Source organism: Camelus bactrianus, chromosome 19 (genome assembly GCF_048773025.1).
Source record: "Camelus bactrianus isolate YW-2024 breed Bactrian camel chromosome 19, ASM4877302v1, whole genome shotgun sequence".
Lineage (NCBI taxonomy): Eukaryota > Metazoa > Chordata > Mammalia > Artiodactyla > Camelidae > Camelus > Camelus bactrianus.
Window position 1 is genome coordinate 26,767,015 of NC_133557.1, and position 24,591 is coordinate 26,791,605.

Here is a 24,591-nt window from a genome sequence, read left to right on the forward strand (position 1 = left end):
CGTAAGTCTAGGTTTTAGAGGCTGTATTGAGCTGCTGGTAAGGGCTTAAAAGCTCAAGCCAAACTTTCTTAGTTTGAAACTCAACTCTGTTTCTCCCTGGCTGTGTCATCCTCGTCAAGCTATTTAAAATTTCTGAGCTTCTGTATCTTCAGCTATTAAATGGAAGTGATGGTGAGCCTCTACTCTAGAAAAATAAATATCTCAGGGGGTTTTATGAAAAATATGTGAATTAATCTATTTAAAATTTTTTTCCAGTTTTATTATGTAGAATTATCACAGTTCGACTGCACATACACATTATATTGCATGTAAATACATATAAACAATATACTGCACTTTTTTTAGTTTTCATATATGTACTAATTATTGTTTCTAAGAACAGATTAGATCTTTAGCTTTTTAAACTTACATAGTTATCAAAGGAATAAAGCCAACTACAAAATAAAAATCAACAGAATGCGGTAATCCCAATCATGAAGGACAGTCAGATGTGCTTACACATATTCAAGAAATCAAAATAATAACTAGTTCATTAAGAATATGTGAATTAATGTATTGATGTCCCCAAGGATAATGCTTTTACAGAGTAAGCACTCGTTAAGCATTACGTGTTCTTAACATCACACTCATGTATCAATCACGCATGACGCTATAGACTTTTATTTCTCTGGCTTTCACTTTTCCCACCTAAAAAGTGAGAAGGATGAAGTCAATCCTTGGGTTCCAAATGTATCTCTAGGCATGGGCATTTTTTCTCAAAAAGCTCTTACGCACTCATCCAGTATATAAAGCAGAAGACAGGCAGGCTCCTCTGGTTGTAGCAGATGTGGGGAGGGCTCTGATGCCCCACACACTCCCTGTCCCTAGATCGAGGGGATCCTGAAGAACTCTAGGGGCTCCTTCAGGTATAAAATTGTTTTTAGAAGCCCTGATTTTAAGGACAGACATGAGCTTAAATTTCTTGATTGTTGTCTTTTAGTTAGCTGTGATCTTAGGTAGATTATATATACCTTCTCTGAACCTCACATTCTGCATCTGTAAATCAAAGCAGGAGTGAAGAATGACTCCGGGAGTGAATAGGTAGAAAAGGTAGAGTGCTTGTGAGCGTCCTGCTTGACACTGACAAATCTGAGTTCAAGCAGTAGAAGCCAAGAACATCTCATCACCCCAGCAAACAAAATAGTGAATTTGATGATCAAGCTGCTTTCAGAAGGAGGTGAGTTAATTTCAAGTGTGTTTCAGTTTGGAGCTTGTCTCAAATCCACCAGAGAGAAAAGACCATAAAGTTTGGTGAAAGGTGTTCCTTGATAGGGAGAACATTCCACTTTCCTTAAGGGTCCATGAATTTGATTGAGCTCAGGAAATTAAAGCAGAGATTTTGTTTTCCTGTCTCTACTTAAACTTCTGGGTGTATGTGTCTTCTTACAGTGAGTGATGGGAGAGAGTTGAACTAAATCGTTATTTCTGGAATTCTAGTTTTTAGCTTAGGCATTGAGTCCCCAAGTTCAGTAAGCCCCTAAGTTCTCATCTCCTGCCCAGTGTTTTTAAGTTCTCTGCGGTGGTGTTTGAAGGAAGCTGAGCCTGCAAAATAACTGCATAATACTTTTTTGGGGGGAACAGTTTTGTTGGGAGTCATGAAAGTATTGGTAGGTTGAAGATAAGGCCAAGTCATTGTACTGATTGTTTTTCATGTAAGTTTTTCTCTTTATCACCTACTAAGCTTTATGTTCTTTTAAATGATTCCAGGACTCAGCGGTCATAATTACAAACGTGCAGAGTGCATTCTTATAGAAACAATTGGATGGGTGGGGGGATGAATGGAGAGGTGGATGAATAGATGAATATATTGCTGTGGAGAGACTAGAACAAAGCCAAATGTAGACACTGAAATATAACATTCACTTGTGTTATGTACAGCGTGTTGCTATTACTCACAGGCAGTTCGATTAGTGTTGTGTAGCAGTAACAAACGAAACCTAACTTTTTCATGTGAACCCTCATTGTTTTTCTGTTTCGATTATAAGCACCTAGAAGATGGACATAATGTCTTATTTTTATTTTCTATGCAAATTCAACACATTTTTATTAAGCATCTCCTAAAATGCATAGGGCTACACACAGCACTGAATGCTTGTTAAATACTAGAATACAATAAAAAAAAAAAACAACAAAATGCTATTTGAAAATCTTGCCTACATTTTACCTTTTCAATTTTTGATTCTGCAATTTAAATGTAAAAGCGTATGTTTTCAGGCCATTGCTGAAAAGATCAGTGTAAACTCACAATGTAATTAAGATTCGAATGATTGTTTTACACGAAAACATAAAATTAAAAACCTTTCACTTTACCTTTTATGCCATGCTTCAATTCGATGAAAGCCATCCCTACCCATTTTGAATGTAAAAAGTTAAATTTCACGTTGCTTCTACCTTCCCAGCAGTGGCTTTTCTCACTCTTGGATGGTTCTTCACATTACTGTTCATAATCGTCGTCTCGGGTATTAAAGATGAAAAGTGCGTTTGTGATGGAAAAAAGTCCTTTAAGCCACCTGGAAGGAGTGTCCTCTATTTATGCTTAAACACAAAGTGAGGGTTGATTTTTCTCAGCAGTGGTGAAGTGTTTACCTTGGTGATTTGGAGATGCAAAGTCTCATAAGTAATCATTTAGGTACTGAGAGCAGACATGTCAGCATCAGTACAACTCAGTAGGGAAACTCAGATGGATTCAGTCATGCCAGTGAAGTGGTACCGTTTTTCTCTTTCTTTTCTTTCTTTCTTTTTTTTCTTTCTTTCCCTCTTTCTTTCTTTCTTTCTTTCTTTCTTTCTTCCTTCCTTCCTTCCTTCCTTCCTTCCTTCCTTCCTTCCTTCCTTCCTTTCTTTCTTTCTTTCTTTTTTTCTTTCTTTCTTTCTTTCTTTCTTTCTTTCTTTCTTTCTTTCTTTCTTTCTTTCTTTCTTTCTTTCTTTCTTTCTTTCTTTCTTTCTTTCTTTCTTTCTTTCCTTCCTTCCTTCCTTCCTTCCTTCCTTCCTTCCTTCCTCTCTCTCTCTCTCTCTCAACTTTTTCCTTCTTTATTTGGCACAGTTAACTTTTGTTGGTGACAGTATGAAATGTTGGATTCTCATGTATAATAATATTTCATATAAATGGTGCCACTTAATCTTTACAACAACCTTAAAGGGAGATAATATTATTCCCATCTTATAGATGAGCAAACTAAGACTCAGAGAAGCTGTTTTCCTAAGGACGCACAGTATGAACACAGATCTGTCTGCTTTTAGGGTTTATACTTAGCTACTCTAATAGATTTCCAAAAAAAAAAAAAAATTATAAAATGCCAGCTCAGAGACCTTGTAATTTTTATCGACTTCCAAGGATAAAGGTGGGATTTCCTATCACCACTAACCCATAAATGTCCAGGGCAAGCCCCATTATGGACTTTTAGGAATTTTGGGAGCTTGGCAGGGAAGGATCCACAGGGTGGTCAGACTGGTGTTGAGAGAAGACTGGTGAGTCTGGTGCTGGCCATGTTTCTCCATCTTAAGTGAATAGCAGCATGAACTGGGCCAGACCTGGGTAGATGATGGGAGGTTCCAGAACACAGTCTGCAGCTCTCTCACCACCTCTTAGGTTGTGTGTGCTGCCTCTGTCTCCCACCCTCCACTCTGGAGGAAACGTCTCTGAGGTCCAGTCCCAGTCCTTTTACTTGGGTCTCATCCGCCCAAAAATCTGGATGCTTTTCCTCCCAAACGTTCATTGCCACACCTCTAAACCTTAGTCCTTCTCCTTTCTTAAGAGACTTCACTTGTCCATTAATGCTGGAGCTGGAATTATTGAGAGACAGTATAGTGTTGTGATTAAGAGTGTGAATTCTGAAGTTCAAAGCTGAAAGCTGTGTGGTTGAGCAAGTCACTTAACCTCTGTATTTCTCAGTGTTTAACCTTGAGTCATCTCAAGGCAAAACTGTTAATACACTTAGAAACTGGCTCATGGCAAATGTTGTACATGTGTGAGTTATGTTTATACCATCATTGACTAAAAACCTGGTTCCCCTTTCCTACAGGACAGTGGCTTCTAAGTCTTCAGACACTCCTGGAGAGGGAGGGAGATGACTGGCATTCTGTTTGGGGCTGGGTATAGGGGGCAATGAGAGGAGTGGGCAGGGCAGGGTCTAGAGCGCCTCCCTCTCCTTGGAACCAAAATTTAAGGGTACACCGAAAAACCAGTAATGAAGATAAATAACATTTTAATACAGTATTTTTAAAAAATAAAAATTAATGCCCCCCAAAATCTATGATGGACAAAATATCCAGATTTTAAATGAAGAAGGTCTGTGTTAAGATGTCTTGGAGCCTAAGGCAAGAGAAGGTTAATCTCTGAGTGGTGGAGGTGTTCTGCCTCCCCAGTCACATAGCATAAAAGGAAAATAAAACAAAACAGCTTAAATGTCCAGAGACGAGCACACTGAATATCCATGACTTGCCTCCCTGGAATGAAGCTTGCAAAGTGGTGAACAGAGAGAGATGAAGCCAAGAAGACAACAGCTGTTTGATCAGGCTTGCTGAAGATTATAAGCTTTATCCCCCAGACAGAAGGAATCCTTGAAGTGTTTTAAGCTGGAAAATGGCATGATCTGATCCTCCTGGAGTATAAATCAGAGAAGTTCAGATCTGTATATCCTAAACTACGCTGGGTAAAAAAAAAAAAAAAAAAAAAAAAAATTTTAGTATTTGGAATCCAAAAAAATAGTAAACAGCTTTAAATAAAAGAAGTAAATCTGTGTTTATTTTCTAATGAAAGGATTTTGAGATCAGACATATATAAATGTAATTCTGCAGCATTCACTGGGGAAAAAATGAAAGTTGATTCAAAAAAGCTTTATTTTTTGACAGTCCTCTACTTTGATAACTGCCAATTTTATGAGCACCCTTGCTTGAATACTTGTGAATAAAACTGAAAAAAGGCCATTAAAAGTATTTCTGGAGGATGCTAAGTCGATCTACATTTCAGGATGATATTTTTGGCAAGAAGGGATCTGTGATATGTGGTCGCTTTTTGTTGTAGTTTGAAATTACCTCACGGTAATTCTTTAAATTTTTCATTTAAAATGAAAGGTTAATAGTTATCCTGCACAGTTCTTGCAAAGTGAAAATGAGATTGGAAAGTTAAAATATAATTAATTTACTTTCCTATTATCCCTTCCGCTGGAGGAATATTCATGCATTCTGAACAGATAAGTTTTAAAAGAGGCACTAAATTGCAAGTGTTCACACTTGGATTCAGTTTAAAAGTTAAAAGCTTTCAGGCCAAATAAATTAGACAAGTATTCAGGGTGAATCTCCATCTCAATGCTAATGAGTAAGGGTTCCCATTGTTTTCTTTGTAGTTTCAGTGTTAGACTCAAAGATCTTCCTAAAAGTTGCTGTAGGATTATATTGTCATCTACTTTGCAAATTCAGCGTTACAATTTGTAGTTGTCCAAATTTCAACGAAGGCCTTTCAAAATAAAGAGTGGTCTAAATTGTGAAGACTTGTCTCAGAAGGAGATTCTGCAACTTGCTTGCCATCTCTTCAGCTCGCTGTCGGTGATAGATCATTTAAAGCTCTCTGGTTGCAAGCAACAGAAATGTTTTGCGAGAGTGTAGATACCTCTCTGGCATCCAAAGGAAAGACAAAAATAAATAGTGAAGTTATTTAGAAGGAGCCAACCAGTTAAGTGATCTAAAGACAGCCTTTGCCAGGTGCATGAGATAAAAAGGTGACTTTATCTTGTAACCCATTTACAAATTATATAGATGGCATTTATAGATGAAATAGTAAGATTTCTACTTGAAGACTTCATTTATAAATTCCTGATAATTTTCCTACTATTTTTCATATTATTAGATTTTCTTTTAGAGTCTGAAAATGCTGCATTCAAAATACTGGAGGTTTTTTTTTTAAATGAGTGGTTCATTTACTGATTCATTTGTTCATTCAGCAAATAATCATTGGTGGCTTGTTGTATACCAAGTGCTCTGCCCGAGAATATCACGTAAATCAGACAGATGTGGACAAATGGCAGCATATAGATGATAAGCAATAAACAGGTTTTAAGAAAAAGATACATTCAGAAAATTTATGTGCACTATAAAACAGAGTGTAATGGCTCAGAAAATGATGAGAGTAGAGAGGTGGCATTATTTTAGGAAGTCCATGGAGTTACTTTTGAGGGATTGCTATTTGAGTTGAGTCCTGAATGATCTGAAGGAAGTAGTCACGTAAAGGTGTGGGGGTAGAACACCCCAGGCAGAGAAACACACAAATGTAAGGGCTGTGAAGCAGGAATAAACCTGGGGTGTTCGAGTAAAGACATCATCAAGCCTGGAGTGCGCAGGAGAGGGAAGACGGCGATAGGAGATGACGGTTGTAGATGGGTGGTGGTCACGTGTGTGAGGCCCTCCAGAGAAGCCACAAGAACAGCCAGCCTCCTTGCAGTCTCACTTACTGTCTCACCTGGCCCTCCGACCGACCCAGAACCCTCATGCCTTCCCGAGTCAGGACTGACCAGGTCCTCACAAAGGAACTCAGGGAATCCTCCCAAGGATACGTCCAACTTTCAACTCGCAAATAGCTGCATTTGCCATTAAATTCAGAAGCATGAGAATTTTAATTCAAAGTCTGATGATTATTTTATCTAGTCTTATTTGGCAAGGTAGTATTTTGTTATGCCTTGAATGTCTTACTGTTTTCTATTGATTTGTCTTCTCAAATAGCCTTGAATTTCTATTATTATAATTATAAAGTATAATGAGTGTCAGTGGAAGATTAATTTAGGAGACAATTTTTCAAATTCTAATTAAATCTGTTTACCTGTGGTAATTCACCACAAGGCCACAGCTGTTGATTTAAAACTTTTACATCTTGTAGTGTTGTCTGTACACATATATCTATTTAATATATTTCATGTGGATAGGGATCATGAAATATTTTCTTTATCCTTTCAAAACACCATGTCGTACAGGAAAAATCTGCTATTAAAATAGGATTAAGTTAATACCTGTTGCATATCTGTATTACTTGGGATGAGTTTTGGCCATGAGTAATAGAGATCCACAATAGCAGTGGCTAAAATAGAAGTTTTCTTTTCTCATGTAAAAGTCAAGAGGTAGTCAGGTAAAGGCTGGTGTCATATTCCTGATTCTTGAATTCTCAGGGACCTAAGTCTGAGCACTCATCATTTTTAGGGGGTGGCCATGGTCTTCAGGGTACAAAACTGTGGCTAGAATTCCCACCATTGCATCTACATTCCACACAGCAGAAAAAGGAAAGAAGAAAAAGGACAAAGAATTTGTATCAGCTATAATTTAGGAAGATTCCCAGAATATTCTGTATGATACTTGTCATGACATTGTATTTATTCATAATTTGCTCACATGGTTAAAACTACTTACAAGGGACACATTAAAAAGATTTAGAGATTCCTCTAATATGGAGGGAGAGGAATAAATATTGATGGGCGAGCAACCAGCACTCTGCAACAAAAGTAATGCATTAAAAGTTTCTGATTCCCTTGGAAATGTGCCAACCCAAACCATAATTTAAAAACCCTCTAGATAAAGCTTTAAATATTAACTTTATTGTCTTTGTATCTCTTAAATAGCTACAGGTTATTTTTCAGTACATAATAAAGAACATTCAATGGAAAATGCAGGATTGTTTTTCTCCTGAAGAATAAAATAGAGAAAGAGACTAAGGTAATTAATGAGAAGAAATGGAAAGAGTTTTTGCAATCATAAATTTTGTCATTTTCAGGGACAGCTCTAACTTTATTCTGCTCTATTCAATATTCAGTCAATATTCTGCTCTATTTGATTTGAAGTCCTGTTGTCTCCACTAAATAGCTGTGATCCTGCCACAAATTGCTTAAATTGGGATTAGTAGTGATAGCAATTGCAGTAGCAGAAAAATCATTACTGGCTGTACTAATAATATTAATGTTTAATAAAAATGTTTACTTCACTGGTTACTTTGAAAAATAAATGAATTAATGTATGTCAAAGCATTGATTTTGCAATTTGAATTCAAAAATTAACACATGGGTAAATATTCCAAAGATCCAAGAGGTGTCAACCTCAGAAGTCTTTGACCCACAAAGACCTCTCATGAATACACATTGTCCATGGACGGCTCAGCAGAATGTTTCAAATGTTCACTGCAGACCTGCTAGTAGTGTCTCTTCCTCTTCTCCATCTTTGTTTTATTCTGCTGTGCACACCTCTCCATTTCCCTCATTGCAAACAATTATTTATGAACAATTATTATATTTTGAACAATCGAACAAATATTTCTTGAGCTATGAGCAAGATATTCTCCTGTGCTCTGTGGCTGATAAAGGAATGAATTAGACAAAATTCCCTACTCTCAAGGTGTTTAAAGTCTAGGGTGGAAAAGCAAATGTATCATAATCATTACGATGCCTAACTTGGCTGTGCTGGTCAAGAAAGATGATGCTAACAGAGACGTACAGTTTCTAAAATCCAGGTCAATTTCAGTAAATTAATGCTTTATCTTTCGGACAAACTGCCAATATTTTAAATAATTTTATAGCTAATTTTGTGTGTTTGTGTGCTTTTGCTGATCTCCAAGTATTTCTGTTTCTATTTTTTTTTCTCCTGACTTGCCCCTATCTCCTAAAGGGAGGATATGTGAAGAGGAGCTAAGAAGGGAACTAGACTGATTTATAGAACAATTAAAATGTGAATCAGTGAATTGCCTATAAAAGACAAAAATATCATTTAGAAAACTCTAGCCATGTAGTTTTTTTCTGAGCTGTAATATCACTATGGATTATTTTATTTCTGTTTTATAATGCATAAAGCAGTATAGTGGCTTTAAATTATTGCTATATTAATTATCCATGGATGGTAGTATTTTGCATATAAATAAAGATGGTTTTTTCTATTAATGCATGACATAAAATGTTAGTTTCTGGCGTCAATGCAAAAAGGAAACACTAAAATAAAACTGAGTTAAAATTAATACATCCAAGTGTGAGGATTAGAGCTTACTAAATTGTTACACAAGTGGACGCTTATGGCTAGAACTTTAAGGAGAGAGAAGTATGAATAGCACATTATCATTAGGAATAATGCAGGGGTTGGCAAGTAATGGACTGAGGGCTAAATAGGGCCTGCTGCCTGGTTTTATAAATAAAGTTTTATTGGAACACAGCCCAGACCCTTCATTTACATATTTTCTATGGCTGCTTTCAAACTACAATGGGAGGTTATATTGCATGGAAAGCCAAAAATACTTATTTTCTGACCCTTTACAGAGAAAGTTTGCTGATCTTTGGAATTGGATCACAAGTTTGCTCCAACCCAAGGATCTTTTTTTTTTTGATTGAAGTATAGTCAGTTTTAAATGTTGTGTTAATTTCTGGTGTACAGACTAGTGATTGTTATTCATATATATGTATTTTTTTCATATTCTTCTTCATTATAGGCTATTAAAGGGTTTTGAATATAGTTCCCTGTGGTATAACAGTGGGACCTTGTTTATCTATTTTATATATAGTAGTAGTTAGTATCTGCAAATCCCAAACTCCCAATTTATTCCTCCCCACACCCTTTTCCTCTGGTGACCATAAGTTTGTTTTCTATGTCTTGGGTCTGTCCCTGTTTTGTAAATAAGTTTGTGTCCTTTTTGTAGATTCCACATACAAATGATATCTCTAGTACTTCTCTTTCTCTTTCTGGCTTCCTTGGTATGACAGCCTCGAGGTTCATCCACGTTGCTGCAAATGGCATTATTTTATTTTTTATGGCTGAGTAGTATTCCATTGTATTTATATACCACAGCTCCTTTACCCACTCATCTGTTGATGGACATTTAGGTTGTTTCCATGTCTTGGCTGTTGTAAATAGTGCTGCTATGGACATTGGGATGAATCTATCTTTTCAAATTAGAGTTTCCTCTGGATATATGCCCGGAAGTGGGATTGCTAGATTATAGGGTAAGTCTATTTTCAGTTTTTTTTAAGGAATCTCCATTCTGTTTTCCATAATGGCTGCACCAAATGACATTCCCAGTGACAGTGTAGGAGGGTTCCCTTTTCTCCACACCCTCTCCAGCATTTATTGCTTGTGGACTTTTTAACGATGGCCTTTTTGACCCATGTGAGGTGATACCTCATTGTAGTTTTGATTTGCACATTTCTGATAATTAGCAATATGGAGCATTTTTTCATATGTCTATTGGCCATTCGTATGTCTTCACTGGAGACAAGTTTGTTTAGGTCTTCTGCCCATTTTGTGACTGGATGGGTTGCTTTTGTTGTTACTGAGTCGAGCGAGCTGTTTGTATATTCTGGAAATTAAGCCCTTGTCAGTCACATCATTGCAAGTACTTCCTCTCATTCTGTGCAACCCAAGGATCTTGATTCCTTTTGTTCTTTGTGTCAGGAACAACCTTCTCAGTCTTCACTCAGTTTACTGGCGCTACTGTCATTCAGATCCCAGTTTAGAAGTCGCCTCCGCAGGGCTCTTCAAGGAGCCTTTCCTGTCCCGGGAAACCCAATCTCAGTTAGCTTCTGCGCCGGCAGCCTGCCTGCACTTCCAGTTCCTACTGTATTTTCTTGTGTCTACTCGGGGACACATTTTTCATTTCTGAAATTACGTTGTTTGTGTACTTTTTTCCCCGCACTAGTATGCAGTTTTACAAGAGTGGAGATCTGTCTGTCTCTTTCTCCCCGTTATCCCTGAGGTCTGAAGAGCGTTTTTCTCACCGGGTATTGACCGAAAGAGCTAGAATGGGAGCCCAGCCGTCTTGGATGTGTTTCTGAGGGCAGTGCTGCTCGTGCTCTGATCACACTTAGAACTGCCTTGGGGCTACATGTGTGTGTGCTGCTGGTGGGGGATGGTGCTAGACTAAACTGCTTCTTAGGAAGTGAATTTCTCAATTAGTTTCCTGAGATACTTGGTTTGAAGATTTCTGGATAACAAGTGATTGGTAGTGCAGCCCATCAGAATTATACATGAATCTTTCCTTTGTCACTTCGGGAGTTACCTTATCTCAGGGGTTTCACACGCACACCTTTGCAGAGGTGTGCTTGTGAGGGAATCTAAGCTTGTGACATCAGCTGAATGCCAGATGTGACTCTCATCCCACAGTAAGAAATTTGGGGAGCCTGGCTTTGTGCAACTCAGTTCATCTTGCTGATTAACTGACCTAAAATTATATCCATTTGCTTAATTTTATTGCTTTCCAAGGTATTTTTTCCAGACAATAGACACTATTAAATATTTAATTCAGCAATGAGAGTTCTGTTTATGGAATATTTATTAGATGCTCTTACTGATGGTTTTTTATCTTCAGTTTTGCAACTGATAAATCTTATGACAGGGAGCTTCAGATTGACTGTACTTTATGCCATCTTTCTTTTGTCAGAGGAGGAAAACGTGACAATACTCATAAACTCAACCGTGTAATTAGATGTGACCTAAGACACATTCTACTGCGTTCTCCTTCTAACCTTACATACTAACAACCTGACCTTCCTAACTGTCCTTGAAAAAAAGTTTTTTTCTTATTAGGTTTATAAGGGAAAATAAAGTGGCTCACATGTCCTATTCATTGAAAATACTTGTAATGCCTTGATGGATCATTTTGTTTACTTGTGCATTCAACAAATATTTATTGAGCCATTTCTTTGTATTAGGCTGTGCTGGCATGGGGGACAAAGTCCTGGGCTCAGTCACTCATGAGGAATATTGCTCAATCTATTACAAAGCTTCCCTTTAGAAATCACTTTCCATTACAAGGTTGATACAAGCGAAGTGAAATGAAGACTTGAAGACTATATATAGAAAAACAAGAAGTGTAACATAACACTTTTGATGTTAAGATTCCTATCTGAAACCGACTGACATCCTATTCCCCTTCAAATTATCTGAATAAAAATGCTTCAGTATGTGTTACTAGAATGTGTAATGATGCAATAATAATAGTGGGCTTTCCATGAGCATTTGTTATGTGCTGGGTGCTTTGGAAACATTATTTTCTAATTCTTGCAACATTGTTCTCATTTTCCAGATGAGAAAACAGAGTCATGAACAAGGTTGACGGGTCTGGTTTTAAGCCAAAGTCTTACTCCAAGGCACTAACACCTCCTGCCACCCCCAGATGCCTCTGGTGTCTTCTAAAATGACAGAATGCAGTTTGCTTTTCAATATCAGGAGAAATAACCAGGAATCAAAACTTAGTTTCTCCTCACACTTGTTGTTTCCTAGTACAAAGGTGGCATGCAAATAGAAATGGAGGGAAAAATCTAAACAGTGGCTCTTTGAGCCAAGACTGTCCGTGTTCCACTGACCACATTGGATCCACTGGAATGGTTCTTGGGGTGAGAAACAAAGACAGTTGCACCGTGTGCATTCACGCTGATACACAGACACACACACACACACACACACACACACACACACGTACATGCACATACAACACACCCTGGATTCACCCAGATATTTTGTTTCGGTGGTTCTAGAGTGAAACATACAAATGTGTGTGCTTAGTAAGCTCAGCAGGTGCCTCTGATGTGCATTTAGATCTACACATGTATTCTGTCTCATCCAACTCTACAATGGTTGATTTTGCCCTTCCATTTTCTTTTTATGGATTTAGCTTCTCCTTCCATCCCTGAGTTTCTACATCCACCAGGGAATTCCTGCAATTATATGTTGCAGTGGTCCAGAATTGAATGGTCCAGCTGCTTTTGCCAAAAATTTATCTATTCCTATCAGTTCGTTTTGGAAAATTGAATTAGAACTTCTGCATGGTGTAATCAGAAGCAGCTATCTTTCTGACTTCTATTACCAGACATTAGCTTGTTTGGAACTTCATATAAACTGAATCATCACTATGGACTTGGTTATGCCCAGTTTCATTTACTTATCATTATGTCTATGAGTCATTCATCTTGTTGCATGGATTCAGTTTTTGTTTTAATTTCTGTGTGGTGGTCCATTGTAAGAATGTACCACAATTTGTCCACTTTATTATCTGTGGTTATTGGAGTTGTTTCCAGCTTTTTGCTATTATGAATGTAGCTGTTAGAAGCATCCTTGTTCTTACCTTTTGGTGGACGTAAGCACTAATTTCCCTTGGCTGTAGACCTGGGAGTGGAGTAGACGTATGTTTTGCTGTAATAGATATTACCATGCAATCTTCAAAAATGGTGTGGGATGCATTCCACATGAAAGTATGAAATACACTCCGACCAGCAATGTTTAGGAGTTCTGGTTGTTCTGCTTTATTGCCAGCACTTGGTATTATCAGCCTTTTTACAGTTTAGCAACTCTGGTGAACAGGTAGTTGTTTCTCATTGTGGTTTCAAATTTTATTTCCTTGATGTCGTCTCATCTTTGTAATGGCTGCATGATACCCCAAGAAAGAATGCTCCATGTTTTATCTAACTGATCATCTATTGATGGGCTGGCCGTAAGACTGATTTTAGTATTTTTCCCGTAGAAACCATGTTTTCTCTGCATATGCACGTGATAAAGCTCAGAACTTGAAACACTGGTTCAAAAGTTACATTTATATTAAAACTTTAATAGCTATAGTTCCTCCCCAAATTGTACTCATTTATACATCTGTCATCAAGGTGTGGAAGTACCCTCTCCCACACCCTAGACCACACAATGTGTTGTCAAAGTTTAAAAATATATGCCAGTCTAATCAATGAAAAGTGATAGCTCGTGGAAATTTTTATTTTGCTGCTTTTTACAGTATGAGGTAGAGTGACTTTTCATGTTTAAAGACCATTTGAATCTCATGGCCTATGAGGGCCTGATCATACCCTTTGCCTAAGTTTTCTATCAGATTGTTGGTATTTTTATTATTTATTATAGAAGCTCTTTATGTATTAAAATATATACCTTAGTTATCTAAGTGGCAAACATCCTTTTTCTAATAAAGAATATTTTAAAGAAAAAGCCAATGAAAATTAAAATGAAAGAGAACCGTCTACCTCAACTTTATAAAACACGAGATAGTGCTTTACTTGCTCGGTACGTCATGATGTCAGGAACTCGGGTACGGCTCACATGTCCTTGTTTATAAAGTGTCTGCTTACATACCTTTGCACTTACTCCTCATGTTAATTCTGTCAATTCATTTCTGTATTCTCCTTGCTGAAGAGATTAGGAAGCTGAGGTTTTAGTGATTTGACCAAGGTGGCATGCCAACAGAGTGAGAACCTATGTAACAGATCTAGTTTCAAGTGTATTATAATTTCCCACGGATCCCCTCTAACTCTAGGCTTTGGCCACCTGGTCAGCCTTCAAGCCTTCATCATTTTTATTGCTGACTTCATTAGTCTCTGTTTGCACAAACGCTTCCATCCAGTGGGAAAGAGGAATGGGGTGAGACTGAAAAAAAAAAGCATGAATCAATCAGATCTCCTATGATTTCTGATTAGACAGTAATTAGAAGGCCATACATATTGAAAAAATTGGAATCGAACTAAATAATCAAAAACAGGAAATTAAGTGAGTAGAGTGGGGTGTGTGTGTGTGTGTGTGTGTGATGGAGTACCACTCACACACTTCAAGTGTAGAAGTGTATTAATTGGAGTTGGAAAGTATTGATGATATATTGTTCCGAGGCAACTATTTAGCAGAGTACCATGTATGGTGTGATTAAATTATATGCAAATACTGACATATAACCAACACTTACCAAGTACTTCCTATTTGTTGGGAGTTATCCTAAAATTTATTCACGGCAGCTTACTTAATCTGCATAATAACGCTGTGTGGCAGGCACTGTCTGTATAGAAGAATGTAACTTGCCCAAGGTCACAGGTTTTGAGCTCTGACCCTGGGATGCAGAGACAAATTATTAAAGGTGGAAGAAGAAAGAAAGGAAGGGGAGAGGGAAAGAAGGAAGGAAGGAAGAGACTAACAATGGTTATCTCTGAGTAACAAGATTAAGGGAGAATTTTGTTTTCTTCTTCCTGTTTCTCTATATTTTCTTCTTCTCTATCATCATCATTATTTTTTACCATACACATGCGCTGCTTAGAATAAAGTAAAAATCATAGGATGCCCCCAGACTTACTGGTGTGTTAAGGATACAAATATCCAGTTGGAGTTGGCAGGCCTCTGGTGAAGTTTGAGGGGACACAAGGTACAAAGGCTGAAGATTTTATAGTTCTTCAGTGGTCCCACAATATTATCATCTTGGACAGAATCCTACCCATGGCCCCACACACAGGTCCTGATGTTAATGGGAGAAGATACTGTGTGCTGATGTCCCCACTTTATTTGCTTTAATGATGCACACATTGTGTTAGTTTCTTCATTTCATTGCAGAAATGACCCTTAAACAAAATATCAGGACGTGAGGACTACCCTGCCTAATGCTGGACTTAAAGGCTGTGGCTTATTATAGGGAGCAGTCGGCAAGGATACCCTGGGTACCGGGAATGAGGGAGTGAGTGCTAAGGGTGATGTTGAAAATGGGGAAGTTGGATATTTTCCCAGTTGCTTCCATTGGAACATTACCAGTTGGGCTCCTTTATTATGTTTTTATCAATTCCCAAGTATTCAGAAATGTATATCACAAAATGTGAATATATGACGTATTTCAAAGGGAAATGAGGGGTGTTTTCTGGATTATTCAGTTGGCTTTCCAGTGCCAACATTTTAACTTTCTCAACTGACCAACTATCTGGGAGATTTTAAACTTTCAAGGAAGAATTGTAAGAAAACGATTTGAAGATGCATCCTATTAATTTTAATTGGGAATAAACAAGTGGAATTTTCTCCACTGAGGTTTTTAGTAAATAAGAAATCCAGCTCCTACAATCCCCTTCACCCAAGACGAGACAAGTCTGTATTTTATGAGAGGAGATCTGAGCTTGCATTTAGAGCTTATTAATAATGAAATAAATATCCTGAAGTTTCTTAGGAAGTGTACGTGAAGAAATAAGATATCTAGAGGCAATTACAAAGTTGGGCTTCAAAATTACTTTTGTGAAAAAGAACAACATTTGTCATTTTTGTTTAAAATCTTGATTTATCACGTTCTGAGCTGAACTTGAAATGTTGTGTTTTTATTTTACCTAACAGAATGCCTTGCCTGCAGGCAAACAGAATGTTGAATTAAAACTTTTAATGCTCTGGGGCAAAATCTGCCGCTTTTAATAAGAGACAAAGTCTCATTTGGAACTTTCTGTCATTACACAAACAAACTGAGCTTCCGTTTATCATGTTCATTGCTTTAATTCTGGGTGCGTGGCATGGGGGAAGGAGATGGTTGCCAGGGCACACATGGCCTGCAATAAGCGATGAATCTGAGCATCTGTCAACAGAGGTACTGCTCTCACAGGTAATTATTGAACTCCGTCTTCTTTCATCTGTAGCCAAGAAGATTTCAAATGGATATTGTTGACAGATGTATCACTTTATGCAAATGGATTCCAAGAAAAATGGAGTTGAACTCCACCATAAATAGACAGGATCAGTGAGGTCATCTGTCTTAAAAAAACAGTTCGCCTTGATTGTGTCCTTCTGTATACCATGCACTCCATGAAGCGTGTCACATGTATATATAAACTTACTACTCAAAATGACCTTTTGATTTAGATATGTTTACTATACTCCTTGACCTGTAAGGAAACAGTAAGTCCAGAGAGGTCAACTGGCTTGACCAAGGTAGCAGAGATGGGCTTTTATCCCAGGAATCTGACTCCAGAGCTCAAGCTGTCAACAACATGCTACGTTGATTTAATTGCAACATGTGCTAACACTTGACCCTTTTCCTTCTGGTATGAGGATGGAACGGAGCAGACCAGAGGCCAGTTTCTGATACAGGAATGTTTACAACATTTGCCCAGGCAGGAAGCAGGTAGGTCCAGATAAGAGGGGAGCTGGCAATCAACATGCCACAGAGATACTGAAATCCTTCTCCTGGTGTGAGGGAAATATCGTTGATGCATATTTTGTCGTTATCTGTATTTCATCTCAAAGATCACCATTCTCCCCTCATTTATCAGGGCAAGAAAGACTTATGGTGAAGACTGGGAGCTGCATCAGGTTGATGGAGGTAAAATCTTGCCTCTGCTCTGTCATCTAGATGGCCAGCTATGTAAATCCCTCTTAGCCTTGATTTCCACATCTCCAAAATGGACACAATTACCACCACTTTATAGGGTCATTGTGAGGATTTCAATGAGATAAGATTTGCAAAGAAATTTGCAAAGGGCTCTAAGGTCTTGATAAGGAATAGTGTAATCATCATTGTTGGAGTTACCCTGTTATCACCTTGTCAGGTTCTGGCAGTGCATGGATGCTCTGTGTTTGCGGCACAGATATGACTCCTTCACCATGATAGTGATTTGCATCCGAGAAACAGGGATAATTGTGATTATGATGCTACATGTGTTAAATGCAGACTGAAGTACAGAGTTGAATCATTTTAAAAATAATTTAGTCCCTGAATAATTTGTCTGTATTTTCAACATTTATACTTTGAAATGAAACAGTTTTGTTCTGTTTGATAAATGTGTGTCAACAGTGATTGGGGCAAAGATAGTCTTCATTGTCAATGAGTTTATATTCAGGGAGCAAAAGCAGCCACACCAATCCATCCATCTATCCATAGATCCATTCATGAATGAACTAATAAATGATATGAAATGACATATACGCAGCAGTGAAAGTATTTGACATCTGGGAAGACGCCAAAGTGAAGATGATATCTGAATAAGAGTTAAACATAAACAGAAATTACTGAGGGGTTTTTAACTGGGGAGAGAGCAATATTCACTTACACACTCATGTATTTATTTAGTTTATGTTGACTGGCTACCTACTTTATACCAGGCGGGGTGCTAGGGGCTTGGGCTATAAATGGTGAGCAAACCCAGTGATGGTTCCTGATCTCATGGCACTCCTAGCTGACTGGGGAAATGCATCAGATCTGTGTGTTAGATGATTTTATGGTGACAGTGTAAACAACACAATGGGGGAGAACAAGGGTGGAATGCCAGGAGGAAGGAGACTGTTGCAATAGCTTGAGCACTGCTGTCTGAGGAATTGAAGCAAGGTAGGGAGATATATGGATCTGAATTATCCGCAAAAATGCATCAGATTATGGCTTCATATTTCCCTGTTAGTCTATATGCTACCCACACAGTATTCATTTAAGGAGAAGAGTGTTTTCTTGTCTACCTGAGTGTTCAGATTTGTGGTTGTTTCCAAATGGTGTTGCTTGGAGGATAGAAATGCAAATAGAACCAGCTTCTGATAATATGGAGTGGATGAATCTTCAAAGAGTGAAACAGTGAATAATTGTCATGAAAATGACAGCCTGGGATGCACACAAAGGGAACAAATTCTAATTTCAGATTGTGCAGTCAGGCAACAGAGCTAAGCAGAAATTAAAGGCTTTGTACAAATCTCATGTCATAGTCTAATTTTGCACGTAAAACATCCGCCCACTCTGAGAACAGATAAAAAGTGCTTAACCTTAGCAAATCTGTATCTGAAAACTTTCCTGTAGGTTCTGATAAGATGAATGATGTCCTACTGTTGGGCCCTTGGAAATTAGTCTGCTTGTCTGTGATGCTCAATATTTCAAAACTGTGCATTGGATTTAGCAAACGTCTACTGAGAATCCAGCACAGGGTAGGTGTCATGGATGATTCAGTGTTGCATAAGACTTGGCTTATTTCCAGAAGTTCTCAGAAGCTACTGTGATGCAGAACACAAAGTTCGAATGGGTAATGAATATGAACTTTGAAGTCAGACATCCCTGCGTTCAAACCCCAATCCTTTCACTTAACACTAGTGGCTAGAAGGACATTACAGGCCTTTCCAGTTATTCTCAATTTTGCCGTCTCTTTAATGATAATTATATTAATGTAGTGTTGGTTTTCCACCCTGCACAACAAATAATCACACATGTAGTAGCTTAAAATGACATGTATTTTTAGCTCATAATGTCAGTGGGTCAGGATTCTGGGCATTGCTTGGCTAGGTCCTCTGCTTAGGCTCCCAAAAGGCTGAAATCCAGTTGCCAGCTGGGCTGCGCTCCTTTCTGAAGCTTGGGGGTCCTCTTCCAAGGGGACGTGGTTATTGGCAGAATTAGTTCCTTGCAGCTGTAGGACTGAGGACCTGCTTTATGGACAGCTGCCAGCTGAGGCCTGTACTCAGCGACTGGAGGCCCACACGGTCCCTGGCTACGTGGCTCTCCCCGACCCCCTTGGAACATGGCAGCTTATACTTTCAAAGCCAATAGGAGGCTCTCTGATCTCTAGACTCTCTTTTAAAGGAATCATCTAATAATCTCCTTTTGATTAACTTGAAGTCAACTGATTAGGAATTTTAATCATATCTGCAAAAAGCCCTTCCCCTGTGTCATAGTCTGTTGGTTAGCAAGGGGCAGGTCTTCCCCACATTCAGGGCCAAGGGTCTTCATGAGGCCAGGAATCACAGAGTGCACCTTAGAATTCTGCCTCCTACAAGTGTTAACTTCACTGTTGGTTTCTTTGGACTCAGATGAGGCAATAGGTGTGTTACTTAGGATTTGGACAGGCAGCCTATCTCTAAAGTAGCAGCAGCTTTAAAATATGCTATGTGGTCACCTGCAGAGGCAGACGAACCCTCACCACACTGGTTCAGATTTCAAGGCTGAGGACACCACGTATATACCAAGAGGGCATAGGATGTTTTTATTATTTATGTAATTCAGGTCTCCAGGAGAGGAAGGAAGGGCTCTCAAGCAGGTCTGAAGTGGTTTGAGAGAGCACAGAAAGTAAAAGACAGACCTTGGTTTTTGTCATGGTTACGGGGTAGGACTGGAGCGATGACTCCCACGCAGACGGGCTGGTGTGGTTTGTGGTTTGAATCTCTAGCCAGCACCAAAGCTGGGGGCACCCAGGCTTTCTTATCAGCTTGTCTGGTTGTGGGCACAGAGGGACGTGGGATGGGTGAGGCATCAAACATCAAAATGTGGAATCGGACTCACCATTACAACATGTGAAACTCTGAGGTTGCCAGTTGAGACCTGGTGTGGTGGGTCCACGCAGTGAGATGTGGGGGAGCTTCCTTCTGTCTTTCTGCTGTTCCGTCCTCCACGTCACCCTTCCTTCTTCAGAATCAAGATCATTTGAGTTTTCATGGCTCCTGGACCCTCACCCTTTTATCCATGTCACAGGCAGCTGGGAGGGGACATGGGAAAAAGCCTAAAAAGTGACTTTCCTCAGCTGACTGCCCCTCATTTAAAAAACTTCCTGAAAGTTCCTCCAAATAACTTTTGATTATATCTTTTCACATACTCTCGAAATTATTAGTGGGTTAGGAGCCACAAGGGAGAATGGGAGATACAGTCTTTTTGCTAAGCTCAGTGCCAACCCTAACGCGATAGCAGTTTGGTGAGGAGAGAAAGTCACTTCTTTAGATGCCAGTTACCTAGCCCAGTGACTCTTTTTTCTAGAAATGTCATGTATTTATTAAAAACACATTGTCATGTATTTTTTAAAACTCACATTGAGTTTTTGACTGAGTACACTTTTAACTTTAGAACAACTTTAGATTTACATAAAAGCTAGAGACAATAAAGAGAGTTCCTTGTTCCCCTCCCCCAGCCTCCCTTCCCCCCACTGTTATGTCACAGGGTCTGAGGACCTTTATCAAAACTAGAGGAGCTGGCATTGGTGCAGGACTATTCACCAAACTCCAGACTTCACCGGAAGTTCACCAGCTACTCCACTCACGCGGTTTTCTCTTTCAGGGCCCCTCATTGCAGTGAGTCTTTGAATGCCTTTAGTCCCCTCTGGTCTGTGACAGTTTCTCAAATTTTCCTTTTTTCTTTTTAATGACCTTGATAGTTTTGAGGAGGACTGTCAGTTATTTCAGAGGCTATGTCTCAATGTAGATTTTTCTGATGTTTTCCCATGATTAAAGTTTTTGGGAAGAAACCGCCGACTTTCCCTGTCACTTCCTTTGAGGGCACATGAAATGCACCTGACATCACCGTGAAGTTCACCTTGATCACTGACTTGGCAAGGAGGTGTTTCTTGGGTTTCTAATGTTTTCCCTTATCCATACACTGTTATTTGGAAGTGGGTCTTTGAGTCCACACCATATTCAAGTGTGTGTGTATGTGTGTGTGTGTGTGACAGACAGACAGATGGAGGGGATTAAACTCCATTTTTATTTACATGCATTATTTGGAATTCTTCAGTAAAAAAAAAGATTTCTCTCTCCTCCCTTACTTAGGTATTGAACCATTTATTTATATGGTGTGGACTTAATGTATATTTATCTTATACTTGGATTGTAGCCAACACAACATTATTTACTTTGCTGTTCAAATCCTTCCAGCTTTGGGCATTGGGAGCTTTCAGCTGGCACCTGTGAACTTCCCACATGCTCCCATCCTTTCTGTTTTTAGGCATTTCCTTAATTTCTGTCACTATAGGATTCTGCTGGCTCATCTTGTGTTCTCCTCAGCTCAGCCCTACAATCAGCCATCTCTCCTTTTATAGGGGTATTAAAACCCCTGGGTGCACATTGCATTTTATAAATGTCAGCTAAATATGACACATTTCTATAAAATAATGAAAATGATTATCAGTGGAGAGTTACAGTGTAACAGCATGAAATGTGCTTTGTGAATGATGTCAAGTTTGTCTGTAGATCATCTCATTCTTCCACAACTCCCCACTTTATGCATAAGGAAGTGGAGACTTGGATGACCCAGGTCCTTGCATAGATCACATAACCTGGGAGTGACAGAGACAGAACTTGAAGCTGTATTTCCTAGCTCTCTCCCTTTTTCCATCCCAACATTTCGCCTTCCTGAGGGATATTTTTTAAAGATCTGATTCCAAGTATTATTATTACTGTTACTATTATTATTATTTATTCACTCAGTGAGTCAACAAAAATTATTTATCTCTACCTACTGGCTGGACAGTACACAAAGTACCGGGAATCAGGCAACAGGGCAGGAAAGTTCCTGGTATTCATTTGGTTCACAGCATCATGAAGAAGAAGGGCAATAAATAAGTGAGAAAGTAAGTAAATAAATAATTTCAGAGAGTTGAAGTGCTGTGCAGAAAATAAAACGTGCTGGAGGATGAATGATGAAGAGGAGGCCGTGGTGCGCCAGGATGGGCCGAGATGAAGGAGCCAGGTGTGAACGGAACAGCAGCATAAAGAGGGCAGTCCTCAAGGCCAGAGTGGACTTGGCTGTTCTGTGAAACTGAACAAAGACTGTTGTGAATGAGTCATGGAGGCTGAGGTGTTACACGGAGAAATATGAAGTCAGAGATTTAGGGAGAGGCCAGATAATAAAGGGCCCCCTATGGCATGTTAAGGAGGTTATATTTTATCTGTCTGTCTGTCTGTCTGTCTGTCTGTCTGTCTATCTATCTATCTATCTATCTATCTATCTATCTATCTATCTGTCTATCTATCTATCTATTTATCTATCTGTCTATCTCAGAGCAGTAGAAGCCATTGGCACAGTTTTGTCAGGAGAGTAATCTGATCTGATTTGAATTTTAAAAATTTTATTCTTGGGGTTGTGTGGAGAATATATGCCACATATTCCATCAGAGTTGAGATGCCGTTGATTATAATTCTGAGATGTTAAAATTTGAAAGAAAAAAAAAGGAAAACAGAGCCAGTGAAATTTTAAAGTGCCATCAACTGATTGTAAGATGCATTCCAATTTCAGAGGTGTTGAAATATGAAAAAGAAATGTACTTCTTAGAATCCTTGAACAGAACTAGTACAGAACTAGTTGAAAAGAGTGCAAGCAGGGAGACAAACAGGAGTTGATCACTGTCATGCGGGTGAGATATGTCAGCGGACTATGCCGGTGTTATTATGATGGAGATAATTGACCAGATTTTAAGTGTCATTGGAAGAAGAACGGGAAGGGGTCACTGACAAATGAGATGCAAGGGTGAGGGAGAGAGAAGAGTGAATTCTAGGCTTTGCTTTGAACATGGGAGGATGGTGGTACCTTTACTAAGATGGAAAAAGGTATTTTGGAAGGTCACGATCATGACTTCATTACTGGCCACATGGCTAGTAGACTTCCAAATGAGATGATTAAGCACATGATTGAATAAGGAAATCTGACCTCAGTAAAAAATGCGTGAGAGCCTATGATATTGCTTTGAGAGTCATCCACAGGTGGTAGTTAAAGTCATGGGACTAGACGAGTGAGAGAATAAAGAGAAAAGATTCTTGAAGACACTAGAAATGAACCTTGGCAGAGGAGGAGGATCCAGCCTAGGGGTCTACAAAAGAGGAGCTAGCATAATAAATGGCAGCTAGTTAAGTCAGACATCACAAAGGCCAGGAGTGTGAAGAGGGAGGGCTTGGCTAACTAGGCAACATGCAATTAAGAAGTTGCATTGTGCAGTACACCAGAAATCGACACATTGTAACTGACTATACTTCAGTGAAAAAAACAGTTGCATTTGATGGAGAAAGAGTATTGACCTTGGATTTTGCAAGATGTAGGTCATTGGTGATACTCTAGACTTTTGTCAGCTGTTAATGTTGGTTTATTCCTTGGATGAGAGTGTATAACCTTTCCAGAGTTAGTAATGCTAAATATTAACTTTGACCATGCTTTCCTTTATCTAGCTTTCCTCTCCTTTACAGTTCAAGTGTTACTATAAGATGAGGAATATTTACAGCTTTATGTTTTTAAAATGCTCTCAATGGCACATTTTAAATTAATAAATTCTGAAATTATTTGGTAAAAATGATAAAATTACATTATTAAAACCCAGACTTGCATTACATCAAAACTATTTATTATCTTATGTAGACAGGACCTTAATTTTTGGTCTGCATATGTTTACAAGAGTCTTCAAATGTCAAGAAGAATGATTTCCTTTTGAAAATTGACCGTGCTTAGTATTCTGAGTTTGGCTAATTATGCTGAATTTTTTATTGACCATTCTCTAAGGGTTTTAGGTTTGTCTAAATATGAGATATTCCTTATTATGAACTGAAATACAGATATTGTCATCAGGAATTGAGGGATTTATCCACGTTCTTTGTTCTGGGGAGGTAAATGTTTCAGACATGGTGCTTTTTTCCAAAGAACATCCACCATATCTTGGGGATATTTGGAGAGTAAAAAACTTACTGTTCTGGGTTTATGAAAAGTCTTTAATGTGTATTTTCTAATAAACTCTTTGTTTTAGAATAGTTTCAGATTTGCAGAAAATTGTGAAGATAGTACAGTATCTGTGTACCCAAACAGGTTCTCCCATTATTGACTCCTTATACCATGGTACATTCGTTACAATTAATGAACCAATATTATTGATAGATTATTGTTAAAGAAAATCCACTGTTTATTCCTATTTTGTTAGTTTTTCGTCTAATATCCCTTTTCTGTCCCAGAATATCCCATTTAGGAGACACTGAATTGTCCTGTCTCTTTAGGTTCTTCTTGGCTATGGTAGTTTCTCAGGTTTTCCATGGTTTTGATGACGTCGACATTTTTGAGGTATACTGTTCTGGTATTAGGTAGCATGTCCCTCAATTTAGGTTTGTAGGTAGTTTTTCTCA